Source organism: Cynocephalus volans, chromosome 15 (assembly GCF_027409185.1).
Source record: "Cynocephalus volans isolate mCynVol1 chromosome 15, mCynVol1.pri, whole genome shotgun sequence".
In the NCBI taxonomy this organism is placed as follows: domain Eukaryota; kingdom Metazoa; phylum Chordata; class Mammalia; order Dermoptera; family Cynocephalidae; genus Cynocephalus; species Cynocephalus volans.
Genome location: NC_084474.1, coordinates 26,150,666 through 26,175,582, shown reverse-complemented (window position 1 = coordinate 26,175,582; position 24,917 = coordinate 26,150,666).

Below are 24,917 nucleotides of genomic sequence, written 5' to 3'. Positions count from 1 at the left end.
TTTCAAGTATGTTTTTAGTTGCTGTTGAAAAATTTTTATCATGGCTGATTTAAAATCTTAGATTACTCGAACATCTTTGTCATCTTGATGTTTACATATAATGAAATCTTTCTTGTTATTGGTGTGATGTGAAATTTTTGATTAAAACCTGGATATTTTCATATTATGTTAGAAGTCTTTGGATTGTATTCAAACTTTCTCTGTTAGTGGGCTTTGTTTGGCACTACTTCGGAAGGGGAAAGCTAGCCCAATACAGCCAAGTGGAGGTACAAGTCCAGATTCCTCACTTTGCTTCCATTGACACCCAGCCCAAGTGACAGAAGGGGTTCCTCATAACTGCCAGGCATGTATATTTGTGCTGCTTCTGCACATGGTCTCTACTGACACCATGGTGTAGTGGTGGCCTTGTTATTATTAAGTGGTGGTGAATGTTCTCACTCTTCACTAGGCTCCTCTGACACCACCCCATTGGGGAAAGAAAGGTCTACCTTGTTACTACTGGGTGGAATAGAAGCCCAGGTTTCCTAAATGGTTTCCATTTATACTGCAGTGGGGTCTTGTTGCTGGTTAGAAGAAAAGAATGTCCTGGATCCCTTCTTGGCATCCTGACACCACCCCTGTAGGGGCATTGGGGAACCGCTTCACCTCCTTGTGAGAGTGGAAGTCTAGGCTCCCTACTTGGGCTTTGCTAGCGCAGGTGGGAATGTGGCCACAGTTTTTCCCTATTTTATTCGCTGGAGTAGAGCAGTTATTGTCTAAAAGTTTTCTGTCTTGATAGACTGTCCCTTTGCTGGATCTTTTCTAGAGAGAGCAGTCTCTCATTGGGGCTTTTTCTACACTCATTGTTTCTGAGTTACTGGCTTTTCAGCTTCAAGTCTGGGATATATGTTGGAAAAAGAAAACCCAAAAAGGAAACTCACCACCGTGTTGTTCTTTGAGACCAAGCTTCCTAGTGGGTCTGCCACCACTCCACATTTCAGCGTTTTCTCATTTTTCTTTTTTCTTTTTTCCTGGGTGGGGGAGGGAAGGGCTGTTAAAATGTACATAGTGTCCAGAGTTTTTAGATGAACTTTGCTGATGGAATAGGAAAAAGTATGTCTACTTCATCTTCCCAGAAGCAGAAATCATACCAGATGTGGTATTACAATTTTTACTTTTATTAATTAATTACAATTTTTTCTTCTGAGATGGCATTTAACTAAATCATTTTGAGGAAATTTTTATGCATTAAGGTTATTAGCTCTTTTGCCCCATATGAGCAAATATTTTCTGAATTTTTTTATTTGACTTTAATTTTATTTATAATATTTTTTGAGTCACATAAATTTTAAAGCTCTCTATGGGAAAATCTCTATCATAGTTATTCTTTATGAATTCTTCCATTGTTTTGAACTAATATATTTCATGACTATTTTGTAACTCAGTACATCTTTATGAATATTTTTCCTATTTTTTTTCTTTTTTGAGTTTTTAGTTTTGCTTTAACTCTTACATTTAATTCTTTAATCCATGTGGAATTTATCTGGGTGTGAAATGGAGATAAAGCTGTAACTTAGTATTTTATTTTCTGCAGATAGCTAACAAACCATGCCATTATCCGGATTAAATAATATTTTCTTTCTTTAGAGTTCAGAATTAGCTCCATGTGCTTGGTTTCCATAATCTGATGCTATTTTTCTGATATACTTTTCTACCTTGGAATTTCTGATAAGATTGCTGTTCCATTAACCATAGGCCTTGATCTGTTTTCTCCCAGACTTGTTTTGTCAATAAAGATCCCACCTCCACCGTTCATTTATTTCTAATGCCCACCAATCTTGTTTCCTCCATGGTGCAGCTGACTACCTGGAGATAAAAAAAGGAGAGTAACATTTATTTTTCTTCCTTTATAAAATGTCCTTGCCCATTATACTGTCGATGAAACACTATGTGTGGTGCCCATGCCCGAAGATACTGAGTATAAAACAGTAGGAGGAATGAATGTGCGTAGTGAAACAGAAGGGAGCTTAGAAGGGTCTTTTATAATTTATGAAGATGTGAATTCTGGAACTTCTCTTCATTTTATTTGCCTTTTAACTAAAAACGACATTAAATGCAGTAACTATCAACATTCAATTATTTCACTGAAGAGTAATTGGCTTTGGAATAAAACAAATCTGATATGAAAGCTATCTGGACTCTGCCATGTGGCAATTATATATCCAAAGGAAAGTTAATTTACTACTTTGATACTGGTTTCCCTTATCAATAATATTGGAATAGTAATGCTTACTGTACAGTTTTGTTGTGATGAGTAAATTTTTAAAGGGACAATTTAGATCAACATATCAATCATAGAACCTTGACCCAAACTGAGTGATTAATGATTATTGGGTACTCCTTTTGATGTTTTTTTTTGGAAAATTAAGATCTGTATGACCTGATTAAAAAATCATTGTCATTTATTGAGTAATTATTGTATGCCAGATAGATTGCAAATTTTTCTTTTTCAATTTTTCCTCATAACATCTCCATGAACTAGGCATTATTTTAAATCCCAGTTAGCAGATAAGGAAACTAGGGCACAGAGAAGTGAACTCTCTAATTCATAGCTACATGACTTGTACACGGGAGGACTGGCACGCAAATCCCAGGTCTGCCAGATGCTGCTTCCAGATCTCTGTCTTCAACTATATGCTACCTTGTCTAATCAGAATGGTGGCGTAATTAAGGGCAGATTATACAGACTAAATTACAGCTTCCTCTTCTGATTCAATTTTTCTTTTCCAAATATACATAACGCATTAGTTGTACCCACTGGTGAGATTAATCTCTGTGTATGTCTTGTGTACTGAGGTGTTCATAAGACACATATTTGGCTTAAGAACTGATAACTATGTATGGAAAGAGGTCAAGAGACAGAAAAAAAGACAGTCAAGAAAGTTTAGACTTCTAAGAAGAGAAGGCTGTTTTGGAAAAGAACCTGTACTATTGTACTCAAAGATACTGGTTTAGTATGGGTTTCTATCTGAAACCGAGGGCAAAGAGATTGTGTACTCTCAAGTGGAAAGGATTGGAGTCAATATGTTATAGTAAAAAATGGGAGGTTCCTCACCCTAGCACTGAAGGCAGTGTGTTCTGTACCCTGTATAGCAAAGGCAGCTTCCTGGCAGAGGCAGCGGAGACAAGAGGAAGTGATAACGATGCTTGTGAATAGTATGATCAGAGGGAGAAAAGCAGGAGAATGAGAAGAAATAAGTGGATGCATGGATAGCTGATGGAATCTATTTGTGAACACACATTACATGTTTTATAAAATGGGCTTGGGATCTCCATTAGGAGGAGAGGGCAAGAGGCAAGGAAATGTGATACGTATGTTAATTTGGTCAACTTTGAAACTTTTCATTACACCAGATAATAGCTGATAACTTTGTTTTTCAGGACTAGCATTCAAAATAATCATTTGATTTTATTAGGGTGAAATTAGGTCCAGCCAATATTTCCATTTCAACTGAACAAGTGTTTTTTAATTGAGTGTTTGATCTGGGGTACTTCGAAGCTCTAAATTGCTATCTATTCATCTATCCTACATGAATTTATTCCATAAAATTAAATACATATATATTCAGCTAGAATTTGCATTTATCAGATACAGCGCTGAAAATAATCAGAATATTTAGCTTCTGTAGCTCACAATGCTGGACTAGGCAAGTTGAAAGAAAGTGATTATTTCGCTAATTAGCCTGCAGTTTGGATGTGGAAATAGCCCATTTTATTCTTTCTTTTTTTTTTTTTTTCCCAAAAACTACTTTTCTCTTAAAACTGTTAGGTCTTTCCTCTTTGCTTAGCTTTGAGTATAAGAAGTTGTTCAGTTTTTGTTTTCAAAAGAATTAAAGAAAAAGAAAGTGTCTTTAACTTGACAGCACAAGTGAAAAATGGCTTAAAGTGATCTTACTTTACAAGCTCCCTTTAAATAGTTTACTGTAGGAGGATATGGAAAGACGCAATCTCAATTCAAGCACAAAGATTTAAACAGTAAACTATAGTAAAGGCAAAACATAGAATTATATTTCTTCATAACTAGAAAGCACTTGGGGAGGAGGAGGAGTTGTGGATTTTCCTGGGCTGTGGGGCCAGTTGCCTTGTTTCCAGTTCAGGCTTCTCTTCTTGTTATCTGTGAGAGCTTCAGACAAGCTCCTTAATCTTTCTGTGTCTCCAATTTCCTCAACCACAAAATGAGGCTAATACTACAAGACACCTTATGGAGCGGTTGTGCCTGACTCATATCAAGTGCTCAGTCAATATTGACTACTAATGTAGAGTTCAAGCCCTTCATCCTCCAGACAGAGAAGCCCATGCAGAGGGCTGAACCAGCTGGGCCAAGCTAGGACCACAGTTCTCATTTTTTGATTCTCAGTTCATCTGAGATGGCAGCTGAAGACTATCAGGGTAAATACCTCCCACCCAGGAAAATGAATTCTGCTGTTACTAAAAGGGAAGAATTGTTTGATCTATAAATTAACATAAAGTATGCCTGATTTTGAGGCATTTGGAAGTCTAAAATAGGTCTTTGAGAATGAGGTTCTTTTCTTTTTGCATATGCATCTTTCTGCATGCCAATTTTAAAAAATACAATGTGAGAATCCAATGTGTATTGATTGACAGATTACACATAAAAACATAAAATATGTATTTAAAACAAGAAACCTTTATACCTCCTGAAAATGCTCAATAACTATATTTTTTCTGTCAACACAATATCAGGTTATAAATAGACAATTTCACCCTAATATTCTGGGCAATGCTATTTTAATTTCATTGTAATCTTTTCACCAAAAGTAACATATTATCAAATATGATTTGGAGTTTAAACTGAGCTAAGTCTTTCATAATGTTCAGTGGGGAAAAAAACCATTTCAGACTATATACTCCTTTTTGTTTGTAATTTGGAAAATAAAGTCAGAGATAGCTCTTCATTCTTTGCAAGCATGTGCAGACCATTCCTTATATATATACCATCATTCTTTAAGAAAACAGAATATGCTGCATGAATACACTTTTCCATAGGGCCTCAATTTTAATTTTCCAAAGTTTGGAGAAGCAACATCTATCAAGTTCTCTCAACTGTTGAGAATAATGCTGTTTTTGTCACACACAGGATCTATTTTGAGCTCAAATATACACATTGACTTTAGACTATAGGATTGCAGACCTTTCAGCACAATGCTGCATTACAGATTGTCCGCTTAGCAAGATGACTTCATTTTAGCAGCCTGTTCTGGTTTCTAAATTCTTCCAGGTTTCACAGTTCAGTGCAGTCAAATAAGGTGATGGCATTTTTAAGGCTCTAAATTTTATTAGTCTACAAATAAAGGTAGGTGGCAGGTGCTGTTTCAGGGGTTCATCTGGCAATCTGGTGCTAAATTTGAGTATGTTTAGACTATGAATTGTGATTTTAGTACTGGAAACATAAATATTGCCATTTATGAAAATAGCTGCTGTAACAGGAAGTCATTTTGTAAATTATTAGCTGAAATAAGATTATAAGAGGACTTAAATTTAATCTGAATAATCATTAAAATCTAGGACATACAATTTCTTAAAAGTAATTTATTAGAATCCATGCAGCCCCTATTTGCATTTTGAACCTTCTATTGATAAGATGCTAAGTAAACCCTGTGCTTCAATGATTTCACACACTACTTGCACATTTTCTAATTTGCTTCGAAGACAAAAGCATGTCTAAAAAAGATAGGCACCATCACCCATAAACAGCCATGACTGTTTTTTATGTTGTATTCTTTGCCCAAGAATAAATTTTTCCCCCAAATGGACCATGCCTATCTAAGAAAAGACAGTCCCTTAAAAGATTATGGTAGTTAGACATAGGCTGAGGAAGAGTCACCCGGAGTTATAAGACTTGAAAGGTATTCTCAGCACAACTAGTAAGGGGACTTTGAAAAGGAAATTTGTTTAGCTCTTCTTCTCTTTCATTTCTGCCTCTATAAAATAGCAGGGACAGTAGCATCTACTCATAGGCTTGTGAGTGTTAAACGAAACAGTGCATGCAAAGAGCTTAGCAAATGACAAGGACACCTATATAAATATATGTCCTTCCTCTGTGACAAATGCTCTGCCAAGTCCTTTGTGCATGAACTTTGTGTTTTGCAAAATAATATATAAATAAAAGGTATTAACTGTGCAATGTGTACATACATTTATGTACATAATTTGAAACGTATATGACTAACTGTAACTAAAAACTAAATAGGAATGTTGATATAAAACTTCCTGTTTTGTTTATTGCTCTCTGCTTCATCTCAGTGATTTTAGAATTTTTATGTTAACCTTGACAATGAAATTTTCTCATCTACTCCTTTGCGTAATTCTTTGCTTTATTAATTAAATTCAGAGAATCACATTCGGTGGGGGAATGCATTCTCAAAGACAGGATTGGCCCCAGGTATCTATTGGACGTTTGCTCATTCCTAAATCCAGCTCTGTCCTAGGTGGGTATGTAGCTGCCCAAGTTTTGTAGATCATTTAGAAGAATTAAAAACGAACAAAATGTCAAAAGTTTTGTAATAAGTTTATTAGTAATGCAAAAACCAAACTTTGGTTTTCTAATAAGCATTATAAATGAAAGCATGAGTAAGAATGAAACTTTGGGAATTGCACAACTTTGTTTTGAAAATTGAAAAATGCAGCCGAATTAGGTTCTAAATAAGCATTTTTGAAACAAAAAATTGAGGGTGTTAAGCTCTATTGACTAGAAAACCAGGAGCTCTAAATATTCATGAAACTTTGGCATTAATTTTGGGTAGGGTTAATAACCATAAACATTGATGTTCTCTGGGGTCTGGTCACTTTTCTTATTCAAAACCTTATAGTCTAAGAGGGCCTGGTTTCTTGATTTTATAAATAATTTATAAATTTATAATATGAAATTTTATCTCTTGTCCAATCAGTCCACCCTTTCTTAAAAGAAATTTCTTGATTTCATAGCTACCATTAGGCATCAGAAATTTTACCATTTAAATCCTTTCTAGATGGCAAAAGAGAAATGGTTTAAAGGTTTGAATCTAAGTGAAGGCTAGCTTTTTGTTCTTGGTTTCATTAGAAAAGCATGAAGGAGAAAATAACCCAATATTCTGTTATTCTCTCCCTACCACTGAAAATAAAATAATCTTATTTTCAAATAATAAATAAATCTGAGCATAATTAAGTTATGTTATGACACTATATTTCTAGGACCATAAGAATAAGACAATATGGGGAAAGTTGCCAACAGACAGAGAATCTGTTTTAGAGTATTATTTTTCTGCATAATATCTGTAGACAAACAGCAACTACTTATGTCAGTAAATTTAACATATAATTCATTCAGCTCCCTATATTATTTGACCAAGGGGGAGAATTTACTGTAAATATTTGTTGAATGAATAATTCAATGAAGAAATGCTTAATGCAAAATACTATGGATGGATACATATCACACACAAGTATTGTTATTTAACACTGTATCCCACAGATATGTACAATCAATTATGTTTCAATAAAAAGATACTATGGATGCAGAGAGGAATAGATAACATAGTTTAAAAAATAGCAAGGGATGTAGAGTCATACAGAATAGTTTTGATCTTGACCCTAGGTTTAAATCCCACTCTGTCCTATATTCTGGTACTCTCTTTCCTGTCTGTTTTCGAATTAATTTGAGGGCTCTGACGCCCTAGATCATGATAGAACCACGGTACAGCAAAAGCCTGGTTCCCTGAATTAAGTGGTCTCCCCAGCGATCTGAATTTGTCTGTGAAGTTAAGGAGATGGAAACATGGATTACGTTAAACCACTGAGATAATAGGATGGGCTGGGTACTGCTTCCAGCCTATCCTGGCTAATACATCTTCCTCGAAAGGTTGAGGTTAGGATCAAATAAAGATAACACTTAATGCACTAACACAGATGCTCTCAGAGTATAAATACTATACTAAAAAAAAACCCCTTCTTTTCCTTTCTGTGTCTTAGTGCTAATACTTGTAAAGATGAAGCATATTGCGCAATTCTTATTTATAGTATTAAATAGCATTATTTAGTTTATGCTAGATACTGCAGGACATATAAGATAGATGCAATAGCCATTAAAATAAAGACCATCAGAAACAAATAAAAGGACAACTATAGTTTACTAGAACGGTATAAATTGCCCTAATTAACTAGAGAAAAACTTTTTAGAAAGAATATGACTAAATTCAGTCTTTAGATGTAGAGGTAATAGGAGATCAGTTTCTCATGAGCAATTATAGTGAAAAAGTAAAAGAGCATTTTATTAACAACCAAACTTCAGAGATAAGTACAACATACCATGTCAACAAATGCAAATAAATATAGTAGAAATGTATCAAGTGCAATTACGTTAAATATGCTAAATGATTAAATTATATTCAAGTGCCTGGGGAAAGTGCTTTTAGTAGAAAGTCTGTTCTGAAATCATCAAAATACACTTCTGTAGAAATCATCCTTGCTTCTCCTAATATTGTTGTAAAATTAGAATTCTTTATCCCAAAAAAATTAGAACAATGTGGAACTATCATTTAAGTAACTATACGACTCATGAGAGAAGAAACTGCCCTTTAACGTGCTCATTTACCAAATGTCAAGAATAGTAGACCCTAATCTACTAATTTTAATATTTCAAAACAGAAATATAGTAAACAATAATCTGTAAAAAAAGACTTCACTCTATAGTATTCTCAAACATAGAAGCACTAGAAAAGAACCTATAATAGGTCTTCAGATGGACTCATTTGTTTAAAAGAAATATTCTGTATTAATTAATTATGTTGATGTTATTCTTGGAGAATGCTTAAAAAGCCCTCCCCCCCCTTCCCCTGCTATTATTTAATGAAGAAGCAAGAAAATGGGGAAGAGAGAGACCACCGCTTATAGTTCTGGAAGCTTCTTTAATAACTCTGACAAATTCCAGATAAAATGAGAGAATGAGGATCTAACCTATGTGCTATGAAGAGAAAGTGAAGCTTTCAAGAAAGCTGTTCCCTTTTTCTAATTAATCTTTTTACTCATGTTTTTAAAAATTATCTTTTATAAGCACTGGATCAATAAATTTATACTGTCAAATGCTTTAAAAAGAGTATGTTTTTATTTTCATAAATATTAAGTATATCAATAGTAAATATTGAAGAACTGACAGTTGCAAAACATGCATGTTATAATTATTTATTAATATATCATCTACTCATTCATTTATCAAAAAATGTTATTTAATACATACTACTATGCACGATTTTGTGAAATAATGGGTCAAGGAGGTGTTGAGAAATAGATTATCTATTAGTATTCAATGACTGCAAATATAACTGTAGGTTGATTATCTGGTTATCTATCAATGTATTTAATGTCATTTTGTTCAAAGGAAAGAAGGGTACTATCCTGTTTCTTCAATGTCAGTTCCTTGTTTGCACACTTTCTGAACATGCTTTGTGTTTTCAAACATTTTCTGCAAGCCTGGGAAAATTGTGTATGGAAAAGCACTGAATATCATACTTTTAAAAGTATAAGTGTAGCTATTCACTGTACTGAAAGCCCAATATTTAGCTGATTTTAGAAATAAAATAAAAACGACAACAAAACTGGGGCATCTCAACTAAAACCAGGGTGATATGCATGCATGTTTTTATATAATTAAGAGGCCACAAAACTGGAAGATTCTTTGGTTCAAAACTGCACTAAACTATTTCACTTGGTTAGTATTTTTTATTTCTAGCAAGAGTAAAAAGTGTATTTTAAGAACTACCAAGTGATATAGAAATGTTCTTGTCAAAAGGGAGAAAAAGTGAATGTAAAATTTTTAAAACAATGCAAAATTTAAAGAGAAATGCTTTACAAGACTGGTGATAGAGTTTGGATGTGTTGTCCCCCAAAACTCATGTGGAAATCTGATTCCCAATATAGAAGTACTGGGAGCTGTTTGAGTCATGGGGGCAGATCCCTCATGAGTGGTTTAATGTTCTCTCTGGGGGGTGGGGGTAGTCAGTGAGTTCTCACTCTATTAGTTCCCACAAGAGCTGGTTGTTGAAAAGACCCTGGCATCTCCCCTCTCTCTCTTGCTTCCTCTCACCATATGATTTGCTTGTACCCACCAGCTGCCTGCTGCTTTCTGCCATGAGTATAAGCAGCCTGAGGCCCATGCGAGATGCAGCTGTCCCAGAATCGTGAGCCAAATAAATCTCTGTTCTTTATAAATTACCCAGTTTCAGGTATTCTGTTATGGCAACATGAAATGGACTAATACAACTGGATAAAGATTAGGAATAATTCTTTACATCATAGTAGTATCTTAAGACATATAATTATTGTAGGAGCATCAGTTGACATGAAGGAAAGTCACACACTTGAAAAATAAACTTAACAGTGATTAACCTAAGAAATATCTTAGGGCAAGAAGTGTGTCTTACTTATTTCTATATCTGTAGAACCTAGCAGAATAGCAGTTCTAAAAGGTGGTATGAGGAAAATTAAGTATAGTCAGGCCCTCTTGCCTCATATCTAGCTGGGTCTGATTCAGCACATCTGTTGTAAACAAGTTGTATAAGAGTGGTGTAACTGCACATGCACACCCACATACTCTTTGGCTCATTGTCATTGTTCTATACTTTTCCATATAAAAGGCAGTGGCTTCGAACTACTGGTCAGCAGAGTTAGCATCGGAATAAAGCATGTCTATCCTATTATCAGCCATCAGAATCTTTTTCAACTACCTGACTCACGACCTTCACAGGACAGGGCAGAGGGGTCTCTGATCCAGCCTGACAGGTTGAAACTCGGTAATGTTTGTTGAGCAAATGTGTGCCTTGGGTTGAATGTCCCCCTGCAAACTTAATTCTCGCTGTTAACTGTTGAGGGTGGGAATTCCTACTATGGTAATTGCAAGGTAGGGCCTTGAAGAGGTGATTAGGTTATAGGACCATGCCTAGTGAATGACCAAGAATGGTGATCAGGGGTGTAGTTCTGGGAGGCTTTAAAAGGAGAGTGCATGAGGAGGTTAGTCTCTGTTCTCTCTGCTCCACTATTTTCACTATGTGATACCCTGCTGTCACTGTCGCCACCACCAAGGCCTTCACCAGCTGTGTTCCCTGGACCTTGGACTTCCTAGCCTCCAAAACTGTAAGCAATAAATTCCATTTTCTTATAAATTATCCAGTTCCAGGTATTTTGTTTGCAAGTTATAAGCAACAGAAATGGAATACAATGAGTGAATGAATTAATGAGTAAAATAATAAATTATAGGCCTATTTTTACACTGAGAGCTTCTGAAAATTCACATGAGAAAATATACTATTTTTTTAAATATAAAAATTACATTTCCCTTTCAAATTAAGAAAAAAGACCCATGATTTTATCTTTATTGATATCTTATAAAACTATGGTCTTTTCAGGTCATTTATTTATACAGGATCACTTTCCAGATGTGCTGCTCTGTGTCACATGGGAAACATTTATCTTCACGTGCTTCTAAATCTCTCTTATATGATTCATACTGGATTTCAGTCCAACCACCTTTAAAAAAATAAAAACAAACATTCCCTAAGGTGCCCAAGTTCATGCAGTTCCAATATACCATATAAATTGCAATAAACCATATGCTGCAAGAGTCTAGAATAAATAGCCCTTTAAAAAAAACAGAGCTGCCAAGAAAATTGAGATTCCATTTTTAAATGATTTTCTGCAAAGTAAACATTTTTCAAGCTTGATCTTTGTGTAATTTTTCACTGGCATTTTTCAAGCTAGAAAAAACCTGCACATGTTCTTTTTGTAAAGAAGGGTTTAATACTCTGCTGTGTCACCAAGTCCCAGTGAGCTAATTTGTTCTAAAGACAACATTACTACATCAATACAACACAGCTTAACCTTCAACTAACCTTATTGTGTTTGCTTTCCACATCCCAGCTGAGGCTCTCAGCCAACATGTCCCCTTAATTCTAGGTTCATTTCTTTCTAGATGGAAAATATGTGCATCCACACAATCCAAAAATTAAAGACAGACAGACACACACACACACACACACACACACACACACACACACACACACACACACACACACACACACACACACACCCCTCTTGTTCCCTTTCTTACAAAATAAGGAATCACTTCAGGGAGGCAGAAGCTTAGAATTTAAGACAAAACTCCACATTGAAGGAAGTTTCCAAAAGAGAAATTCTGGAAAAAAAAAAAGAAAAGAAAAGATAAAAAGAGCAAATACAAATCCCACTGTTCAGTGATTTGGATCAAGTTTGTTATTTTTGTTATTTTTAAGGCCTCTTGCTGTGGATCCTGTCCACACGAGAAAACGGTGACATTTCTTAGTGAAACTGCCATAAAAATAGCTCATCCAAATTTCATCTATTTCTTGCTTCACTCTTCCTCACTTCCACACCCGAAAGAAGAGCAGAAGCACTCTCAGTCTTTCTCCATTTGATTCAAATTCAATTGATTTATCTTACATTTGAACATGCTAGAATCAGATCCTCCTCTGTGCTGATAAGGTGATGTTATTGTCCTATTTTACCACAGAAATATTCGTATCCTGAAATAGTTTTGAATGACTTTATTCAGACTTTATATTAGTTAGACAAGTTGACAGGTTCTCAATTTTAGCCAAAAAAAAAAAAAAGAATTCTAGTTAGAAACTGTAGGGTAGAATCCATTTAATCACTTAGATGGTTTGCTGATTATTGAGACCAAATCTCACTATTTCAGATAAGCATTTATGACCTGGAGTGTGCTCTTTGGCTGTTTAAAAAAAAAAAAAAAGGATGAGCCAAAATGGGCTTGATAGCTTCATTACTGAAGAAATCTCAAAGAATGTCTTTTATTCTCAGAGTTATGGAATTCGCTACAAAATTTATCACAAGCCTGGAAAAGAACTCAACGGCAATAGAAACTTTTTATTAGGGAAAAGATTGATATTTTTAGCATAACACTGCTCTATCCTCCATCCATCTTAGTTTAAAAATGTCTCTAAGCCAGTGCATTCTGAAAATTTAGCATGTTATAAAGTCCTCATTGATGTTTTGCAAACAGAGGAGAAATTGTAAAATGTCTTAAACATAGTTTTATCTGATCAGAAATGATCAATAGCTGAACTACAGAATCCAATTTCTGCTGTCTAAAGTTTTTAAGATTTTGAATAAGAATTATGTTAGGTTCAGGACAATTTGCATTACTTACATTTTATTAAATTCTTAATTCCTTGGAAACTGACAATGCAGATATTACCAATGCCAATATTTTTTTGGAGAATAAGGAGACATCTAATGCTATGGGATTGAATAGTGTCCTCCCAAAATTTGTGTCGAAGTCCTGAGGTCGATTAAAACAAGATTATTGCGGTGGGCCCTTATTCAACATAACTGGTGTCCTTATAAAAAGAAGAAATTTGGACACACACAGGCACACAGGGAGAGGATGAAATAGAGATCTACAAGCCAAGCAATGCCAGAGATTGCCAGAAAGCCACCAGTGACTAGAGGAGAGGCATGGAACAGATGGTCCTTCACTACCCTCAAAAGGAATCAGTCATGCCAACACCTTGATCTTGAGCTTCCAGCCTCCAGAACTGTGAAACAATACATCTCTGTTGTTTAAATTTGTGGTACTTTGTTATGTCAGCCTTAACAAATTAATTCATCTTTTTCTGATGCTTCTCTGACTCTCTTTTTCTGATATTTTTCTGTCTCCCAACTCCTGAGTGAATTAAATTTAAAGATCTAAGTCTGTGATTTTATGCCTTGGTTCTCTATCAGAATCATCCATAAGGGTTTTTCAAAATGCAAATGCTCAGGCAAAACCTCAAAACCTACTGAATCAGAATCACTAATATGGAAAACAGAAATTGATACTTTAAAAAATTTCATAAGTGATATCGATACACACCTTGTTGTTGTCTAATATATGGGTGGGTACCATAGTTCCGGGGGTAAGGTTTATTCCTTATTTTGGTGAAGGGCGTCCCGGTTTTGTTAATCGTGGGAGCTTCATGGCGGTGACTTCAACCTTGGCTACACATTAGATTCATCTGGGGAGCTTTTAAAAACCACAATTGCAGACTGTACCCAGATCAAATAAAAGAGAATCTCTGGGGAGAGATCCAGACATTGGTATTTTTTTTTTAAAAAAAAACTTCCATGTGGTTGCAATGTGTACTCAGGACTGAGAACCCTAGGTTTAAGTTTAAGAAGTGAAAGTTGTGGGCAATGACTAATCAGCTAATTAACATTGCCAAAGATCAAGATAACTCCACAAAACCCAAATAAATCAACCAACATTCACCTCCAAACTTACTGAGCCGATTCCTTTCTCCTTTGTTCTCCATGTCTGTCTTTTTCTGTGTCCATTCTTGCTTGCTTTCTCGCCACTCCAATTCATTTTTCTTGGCCACTCAGATCTTTTTCCTTTCCTTCTCATACCATCTAATCTATTCTCTGATCTTAACTGAAAAATATATGAAAGTGAAGTTCTACACATGTATCATTATTTTTGAGTCAAATTTTGTCGTACCTGATTTTACTCTGGATATCGTTTGAGCTGAAATATTTTATATTTCAAGACATACCATCGTCTAAGCCAAGATGCTTTTTCACGTGTGTTCTTAAATAAACACACCTCTCACTTCCTACCTTCCCTAGATCTTTAGACTATTTCAGAAATACTGTTGGATTAAACATCAGGCCTCTGGCATTAAAGAGCTCAGGGGCATCCAGGGGGGTCACAGTGGTTTTCCACACTGAGGCTTATTTCCCTGGCACAATTCTGAAGACCTTGGAGGGCATCCTGGGGAGCATGACAGCAGCTGCTAGAAGGCGGCAGGAAAGTACCACCCACCACACTCAGAGAAGGCGCTGAGAGGACAATCATGAGATGTCTCACCACTGCAGCAACTTTGCAAGGGGCCAAGAGCTAAGAACTGCCAACAAAATTTGGGACTGTGAACAGCAGATACACTGATTTTGTGCTGAGCTGAATTCCCTCGGATCCTCTTTGAAGAAAACTTGACTCTCATTTCCTCAAGACTGATGACATCTCATTCTCTTTTTCTTGTACTATCATTTTGTAAATGAACAGGATCTGTTTTCCTTAGGTCCTTGCTGGATCACAGAAGTAACTTTTTAGTTTCTCCAGAAACTACACTGCAGAATCTATCTATCAAAAAGTAAACTAGTATCAACCATATAAGAAGGCCAGGCAAAAAAAGGGGGGGGGGTCCTCTATTTGCCACTCATTTCCATTTTACTTCTTTTTCTTTTAATTTTTCCTGTTTTGGGTTCCCCTTTTCCACTTCCTCCTTTTTCTTTTTTTATTCTCACAGTGTTAGTGAAGAACGTGGCTTTTTTTTTTTTTTTTTAAAGCCACCTTCTGTTCACTCCATGGATTTGTGTACACAAACAAGTCAAATTTTATTATAAAGTTTTTCAAAGGTACCATCTATAGAAGTACCTAGCAGAACACAGAACTAGAACACACTGGCCCAGATGGTACTTGTAATTAGCTGATCACATTTTGTAAAAATCCAGCAAACAATCAGGTTTTCATGCAGATGATCGGTTGATTTGGCGTTGTTGGATAACCCTGGTTTATTCTGCAGAAAAATTGCTCATTTGCTTGGTCAAAAGTGTTGGATGGTTTCTATTCATGCTTCATGGTGACTGCAGTGGCTGTCTGTTTTTAAGCTTTGTGATTAAAAGGAAAACACAAATTGCGATCGTGAAAACAGAAAAAAAGTCAACAACTCAGTCAGCTGTTAAACGGAGACATTATTTTTGGTAAAAGGAACTATGACAAAACACAGTGAACCTCCCTCTTCCTGCCTGGCTCTCCCTGCCATTTAGACAGAGAGGCACAGGTTTTATTAAAGCTCAGGGAGTGTGTTAGTTTCCTAGAGCTGCTGTAACAAAGTACCACAAACTGGGTGGCTTAAAACAACAGAAATGTGTTGTTTCACAGTTGTGGAGGGTAGAAGGCTGAAATCAAGCTGTCAACAGAGTTGGTTCCTTTGGAGAGCTCTGAGGGACAGTCAGTCCCTGTCTCTTTCCTAGTTTTTGGTGACTGTCAGCAATCCTTCCTTATCATTACTCCAATCTCTGCCCCATCTTCATATGGCACCCTCCCTGTGTGTCTCCCTGTGTCCAAATTTCCCTCTTCTTACAAGGACACCAGATAGAATGGAGTAAAGCCCATCCTAATAACCTCACCTTAATTGGTCTACATCTGTGAAGACTCTATTTCCAAATGAGGTCACACTCACAGGTACCGTACCAGGTTAGGGCTTTAGAACGTGTTTTGGGGGGACACAATTGAACTCATAACAGCAGGTCATAAGAATATTCTGCATATGTCCTTATGCAACAGTTACATTTCAATGTAAGAAAAACTAATTATCTGGCAAAGAAAACTGTAAGTATGTTTCCAACATATACGTTTTGTGTTTACAAACTGTTTCCGCCTGTTAAAAAATTACCCAGTGGTATTTTTTCCTAATTCCAGTTCTCACTTTCTATAAATACTTTATTTATTTTTACAGAGATGACATTAACTTTTATTTTAGTTTTTAAACTTTCACTTTGTAAAATTTCAGTATACATAACAGTAAAGAAAATAATATAATGAAAGTGCATGTACCTATCACCCAACTTAAATAACATCAACATATGCCTAATCTTGTTACTTGTATATCTCTCACCCACTTCCCCACCCCTCCATGTTATTTTGAAGCAAATCCTAGCCATCATATTATTTTACCCATAATATTTAAAATATATTTTTAAGCTTTAAACATAGCCACAATACTCTTATCCTACCAACAAATCCAACAATTCATTAATATTATTAAATATCCAGTCAGTATTCACATTTCCTTGATTTTTTTATACATTTTTATTACAGCATATTTGTTTAACTCCTCATAAAAATATAGTTAATATATTAAAGTTAGTTGGGTATGGTGTCTTTTAATCTGTAGGTTTCACTTCCCCTGTCATATACGTGTATGCGTGAGAGTACATACACTCTTTCCATTTCAATTCCTGGTATACATATATATGTATTATATATATGTACATATAAATTTTATTTTACAAAAAGATCAGGTCATTTGTAAAGTAGTGCTGTGCCAGTAGTGAACGTGCTGGTCTGTATGAGAGAAGGAGTTTGCCCCACAATGACACACACACCTTCCTTCAGCTGAACTACAGCATGTGCTTAGTGATATAGCTGACTTGTTCTGACGCTAGCTCTTTATCTCATGGACTGGTAACACACGGTTCTAAAGCCTTTTGCTCTGGGGACCCCACTTTGGAAAGCACTAATCTAGAGTATAACATTGTCTGGGTGCCACCAACTGCATCCCCAGAATGTCATCTGCCATGTTCCTTTGTCTTCTCTGTTTCCTATATACTGGTAGTCCATCTAATGCCTTGATCAAGTTCAGAATTACTTTTTTGGCAAGATAAATTCCTAGGTGGTGGTGTATGCTTCCACCAGTAGGCAGGAATGTCTAGTTATCTCACATTTTGTTGTGTTAGCTGCCATTTAGTAATTATTTCTTAGATTTATTAGTTCATAAATGATGGCAAATTAATAACAGTCTAATTCTATCATTCATTCTTCATTCACTAGCTGGGATTGTTCCCTATGAGAAAATTCTTTTTATCAATTATTAAATCACTTTGAGGTACAGTTCATATGTGAACGTCAAAATTAATGTTTATTTCTCTTTATTACCAGTTTTCACAATACTGAGATGGTTTTCTTAGCCTCCTCAAAGATGACCAGTGAAAGCAGTAGGGTGTGTGTATGTGTATGTGTACATGTACGTATGTGTGCGTGTGTGTTGTGAGATGAAATCACAGATTTAAACATATTATTTCAATACACTGAATGTCTTATTATGGATGCTCAAATTGTCTCATCTTTGGCCAGTGGGAGGCTCTTCAGCTTGGTTCCTGAGTCCTTTTGATATACCCTCAAGTTCATCTTTTACGTCTCTTGTGCCAGACCTGGAATCAGCCAGGTCTCTAAGGAGCCCTTGTCCTTTTATGGCCTCTGTCTTTTGACTGCATTTTTACAGGACTGCTCTGGGATTCATCTGACCATTGGATATAGCGTTTTTAACCTCTTCATATATTTTATGAATGATATTTTTTCCCTGAAATAAGGATTATTATAGATGTAGCAAAGTCCTTATTATCTTCGAGTTGCTCAGATAAAACCCAGATGGTTGGTCATAATAACCATGATAAAATTTAATTTTAAAATGTAATAAAGGGAACTGAATGATGAAGCTGCTATGCCTCCTAAGGCAAAAGATTGAGCGCTCATCTCCCCATATATTCCACTAAAGGTAGAGCTGAAAACCTCTGAGATTTTTTCTCTTTAGCTATGACAGTGGGTCCAACTTTAAATTCTCCTTCACGGGATCAGCCAACAATCTTTCAACAAAATAGTACAGACCACATTTTTTGTTTGTTTGTTTTGAATCTCAATAGTAAGCTATTCTCAAGAAAATCTTGGTTTCAAATGATGTTTGTCCAAGATTCTTTCTATTATTTATTTCTTCTTTCAACATATTTATTGCATACTCCTTAAGCATATAGGGCACTGGAGATTCTGAGATGAATAAGAATGTGAGATAAGAAACCTATCTTTAAATTGCTGATGCTACATGGAAAGATTAAATTTCAAAAAGATTTACACAAGAAAATGTAAGCAACATGAGAGAAAATGAAATATATTCATTCTTTTGACTCTTCAGTAGAGATTAATTCACATGTACAAATAAGCCACAATTTTTTTCTTTTTCGTTTGGTAATGATAGATTATGGAAAAAGAAAAAAAAATAGCTTAATAAAAAAGACTGTATAATTTAATGGAAACAGTATTCTTTAGCTAAAGGAGGAAAAATTGGGGCTTTATCTGATAAAACTGTGAGAACTTTAAATACAAAGTGCCAGACATCTGGTTGCTACAGCCTCAGGGCCACCGCAATAAGCAAGCAAGAAAAGGACTATGTCATTCTTACAAATCCTGACTTCAGACTTGACATAAAGCCAAAACGTTTTAGTACTTGGCAATGTTATTTTATTGACACATGTCAAATAATTCTAATTTATGGCCATATAATCCTGTATCTTGGGGTTCAGCTTTGCAACACACAATGGAATTCAGTACAATGGCAATGTTCATATTAGAGCCAAGTAAAATGAGAACCCAACTTTTATGCTGAGCTTCATGAGTAAAAAAGAGAATTGCAAAGTGTTTAAGTGTTTGGTTGTTTTACTAATTCCGTAGCCTGTGAATGTACTTATATCTTTACTGGACTTAGCTTTTCTTTTCACATAAATAATCAAGCACACAACTTAATTTAACAGATGATGAAAATAAAATGTGCCAAAGGTAGAAGTTTACATAAAATTAAAAAATCCGTGGAAAGAATTCTCAATGAGGGTCCAATTTTTGTGAAACAGAATACGTACATTATTTTTGATACATGAATATCTTACTTTTAAAAGAATGTCAGAAAAGTATTCTTAATTTCAATTGGTCATCTATACAAGTACTGAATACCATTATTGTTGGCCATTCTCTCATATTTATTTTCATAAGTTGGGCAATTTTTCATTTAAACCAATAACTTTTTATTTATTGGTACTAAAATTGGATTAAAAGTGTACAAAATGAGGTGCTACAGGATAATTTTACTTCTGAATAGCAATGCAAAATCTTTGGGAAAAAAGTGGCAAATGGAATTCATTAGTATATTATATATTATATATTTATCTATTACCTATTACCTATAATATATTTATACATTACATATTTATATATCATTATATATATGCCACATATATATATGAAAAATGCATGAACGATAAACAGATTAGGGAAGATGCCCACTGACACATTAATAGTGATTATATCTGATACATGTGAGGAGGTATTTTGGAAATTTTGATGTCTTTTGTGACTATTACTTGAGTCTTATTTTACAGAATACATATAATTTTTAATTTAAAAAAAGCCCATGCTTAGAATAAGCAATTATTCTTTAAAGATTCTTCACTGTAGAATTGTATAACTTACAGATACGGACCTGGATGTGAAGTTGAGTGATCTCTGACCACCAAATAAAACATGATGTGATATGCCACAATATGTTAGAGATACGTGGCATTGCATAACTATCTCACTGTCCCAAATCTCTCAAGTTATTCACAAATTTCAAGATAGTAAAAAAAGTCACATAATTTTCACTTACTTTAGACACTGTCTGTAGTTTAATAATAAATCTAGGACAAAAAATAGTGGAATTTCTGCTCTCACTTAAGGCAGTGTTCCATTCCATTTTGAATCTGAAATGATGCACTTATATATTTTCCTTAAGTAAAATATGCATAAAGGAGGTCATGCAATAAAGTTACTAGCCTCTAACATCCTTTTCTCCTTATCTAGCATGAAAGAAGTGTTTTAATAGAATATTTTCATTTTAATTATTTAAACATCTTTAAAATGTAGAAAAGGATTAGGCTTCTTCAAGCATCCATAAATAAATAATTCTACTTATTAAATACACATTTATTAATTTCCCACTGGGCCAGGCACTGTTTTGTGCTTCAGGGATCCAGGACTATTGAAGAGTGAACTTGTATGTTGAACAGGCTAGAGGGGAAGACTCACCTGTAGACAAATAGATGCCATGAAGTATTTAGAGACACAAAGAAGGGAAGTCTCATAGAGGGGTTGGGGGAAAGGTACAAGAAAAGAAACAATGAAGAAATGCTGCTTGAATTTATTTTTAAAAAAGGAGTGTGGTTTTCAAGCTAACAGCAGAGTATGTGCAAATCATGGAGGTAAAGTTAAAATACTTGAGTATGATTAGATTATATGAAATAAACCGAGGACAGGAAAAAAATGGCTCAGGATAGGTGAGGGGACAAAGCCAGATTAGGAAAGGTCTGCCTGTCATGGGAAAAACCCCTCAGTACAGACCTTATTCTCTAGCTAGGATGACTTCCTCCTGACGTCCTGACTGGTGAATTCCTAAACAGCCTTCAAGACCCAAGTGAAAAATCAACTCTTCTTTGAAGCCACCACTGACTTAGCACTTACAGCAACGCATTTATCATATGAACACTTGTTGCATGACTAAAATGCAATCAGTGAAGTTACATGGATTATAATGGGGATATCAGGGAAAAAACATCATTTGTTAGAAGAGGTCTTATCTTTGATATAAAAATGTAATTGCTGGGTTGGAGCAATTGATTTCACTAGTGCTTTCAATGAGTAGGTTATGATTGAAAGATTTTTAGAAAAACATTTGTTTCCCACCTGCTTTTACCCCTTCAAAGTTGTATTTTTCTTGGCAGAGTCACACCCAGAGATTTGGCTTAATATGAAGTTTGCATTTCCATTAATTTTGAAAAAATATAGTCAAGGTCTAACACATGCTTAAATGTTAGTTAAATTTTCCTTTTATAGACCCCAAGCGCAGGTGTATTCAGTTTACATTGGTCATTATGTATGACATTATGCTATTTCAAGCAACAATATTGCTTTTGCTGAAAAATAGATTAAATATGTACAGAAATGGTTTTGTAAAAATTTTTCAGCTAAGATTATTCAAGTATTGTAATAATCAAGTCAAGCATATTCTAATGAAATACTAATTCATTACAGTTATTTATTTTGTCCCCAGGAAGATTTTAACTTCTTTTATGCAAACAAAAATGAATAAACACACAAGCAAAAACCTGGTAGATCCAGCTACAACAAGTAAACTCTAAAAGTTAAAGTTTATTACTTAATCAGAAGAATTTGACTCTTTCATTATTCAGCAGATATTATTCAGCTGATATGTTGTGCTGGGCTCAAAGTAGGCACTTAATACTATAATAAATGTCTGGGAAATAAACTGAAGTATTAGGCACTTTGGAGATGATGAAGAAATTAAATAAACAATTCACTTTCAAGGAATTAAACATATATTTAAACATATTACATACAGGAAGCACAGGCTTCTGCAGACAGAGATCTTAGAGACTCTCTTGTCCAAACTCTTCATTTAACAGTTGAGGAAACACAGGCCCAAGGGGAGGTGACTTGCCCAGAACTGGCTGTGGTGGCAAGACTGACATTCACACTGGCCTCCAGAGGAAGAGGCACAGGGACAAGTGAAGTCACATCAAGGGAAAATGCAAAATCAACTGATATACACCAAAAAATTCATAGAGGTGACAGAGTTAAATGAAAATATTGGATGTATTTGCAAGATATGGGGGAGACACAGCCTTGTAGCCCAGACATCAACTACACCAAGACTAGCTGCTCCCTTCCCACAACTGTCCCCTATGTCCTCCACCTCCCATCCAGGTCCTGTGAGAAACACAACCCATTCACCAGTGTTTACAAAAATCCATGCACAGCTGGTATGACGTCAGTCCAGGAGCTTTATGAAAGATCTGAAGGGCTGTAAATTAGGAGCCAGGGCACAGAACTGATGGCCATTGTCATCTCTCTGGCTGCATTCTCATGTCTTTCTTTCCTTCATCTATCTCAGGATGCAAACTAATATTAGCAGTCTTTATTCTAAGAGGTGGAATTTTAATAATTTTTAAAATACCCTAAAAATAATTGATATAGTCTTTGAATTTTTATACTGTTTATATTGCTTTATAATAAAAAATCAAAATGGTAAGACTTCATTTTAAAAACAAAATACAATAATGCCAATTTTCCTAATTGTGTCCAGTGAACTTGAAGACACAAACATGCAAATCCTTTACATCTATCCACCTGGATTAGTTGACTAGGACTGCATAACAAAATGCCATGCTGGGTGGCTTAAACAACAAAAGTTTATTTTTTTATGGTACTGGAGGCTGGAGGTTCAAGACCAAAGTTTTAGCAGGTTTGTTTTCACCTAAGGAGTCTGTCCTTGGCTTGCAGATGGTTGCCTTTTTGCTGTGTTCTCAAGTGACTCCTTTTCTATGTGTACATATTCTTGGTGTCTCTTACTTTTCTTATATGCACATCAGTCATACTGGATTAGAGCCCCACCCATACGACCTCATTTTGCCCTGATTACCTCCTTCAAGTTCTTATCTCCAGATATGGTCATGCTGGGGTTAGGGCTTCTACATATGAATTTTAGGAGCCCTCAATTTAGCCCATAACACCGTCCTACTTGTTTTTATCCAAACACCCACCACAGCTTTTTTTTTTTCACTTTACACAGACTCTTTATTTTTTATTTTAAATTTTTAAATTTTTTAATTTTAATTTATCAATTTAAAATGTAGTTGATTTTCATTTCCCTTTACCAATTCCTCTTTCCCCCATACCTCTCCACCCCCATCAACATCATATCTGTTCACTTGTCTTAACAAGTTCAAAGAGTCGTTGTGTCTTCTCCCACTCTACCCATTTATTTGTTTGTATATTTATTTAATTTTAGATGCCACAAGTAAGTGAGAATATGTGGCATTTCTCTTTCAGTGCCTGGCTTATTTCACTTAATATAATTTTCTCTGAGTCCTTCCATGCTGCTGCAAATGGTAGCATTTCATTCTTTTTTCATAGCAGAGTAGTATTCCATTGTGTAGATATACCACAGTTTCCTTATCCACTCATCTGATGATGGACATTGGGGCTGGTTCCAACTCTTGGCTATTGTAATTAGTGCTGCAATAAACATGGCAGTACAGGTATCCCTTTGACAGGATGATTTCCATTCCTCTGGGTTTATACCCAGCAGTGGAAGAGCTGGGTCATATGCTTGATTTATCTGTAATCATTTGAGGAACCTCCACACCATTCTCCATAAAGGCTACACCCATTTGGCATTTTCACCAACAGTGTAGGAAGGTTCCTTTTTCTACACAACCTCACCAGCATTTATCATTCTCAGTCTTTCGGAAATCAGCCATCCTTACTGGAGTGAGATGGTATCTCAAAGTGATTTTGATTTGCATTTCCTGGATGCTAAGTGATGTTGAGCATTTTTTTATCTGTCTGTTGGCCATTCATATATCTTTCTTTGAGAAATGCCTATGCAGCTCCTTTGCCCATTTTTTAATTGGGTTATTTGTTTTGTTGCTGCAAAGTTGTTTGAGTTCCTTGTATATTTTGGATATAAATCCTTTGTCAGATGAATATTTTGCAATATTTTCTCCCACTCTGTTGGTTGTCTTATCATTCTGTTAATTGTTCCTTTTGCTGTGCAGAAGCTTTTTAGTTTGATATAATCCCATCTGTTTCTTTTTCCTTTGGTTGCCTGTGTTTTGGGGGTCATATTCATGAAGTCTGTACACAATCCTACTTCCTGGAGTGTTTCCCCTATGTTTTCTTTGAGGAGTTTTATTGTTTCTGGATGTATATTTAATTCTTTAATCCATTTTGAGTTGATTTTGGTATTTGGTGAGAGGTACATGTCTAGTTTCATATTCCTACATATGAATATCCAGTTTTCCTAGCACAATTTGCTTAAGAGGTAGTCTCATCTGCAGTCTGTAGACTTGGTGCCTTTGTCAATGTTCAGATGACTGTAGGTGTATGGGTTAATCTCAGGATACTCTATTCTGTTCCATTGATCCATGTGTCTGTTTTTTTTGCCAGTACCATGCTGTTTTGGATATCATAGCTTTGTAGTACAGCTTAAAGTCAGGTAGAGTTATGCTTTTAGATTTATTTATTTATTTATTTATTTGCTTAGGATTGCTTTGGCTATTCATGGTCTTTTGTTATTCCAAATAAATGTTAGGATTGTTTTTTCCATTTCTGAGAAAAATGTCATTGGAATTTTGATGGGGATTGCATTGAATCTGTAGATCACTTTGGATAGTGTGGACATTTTCACAATGTT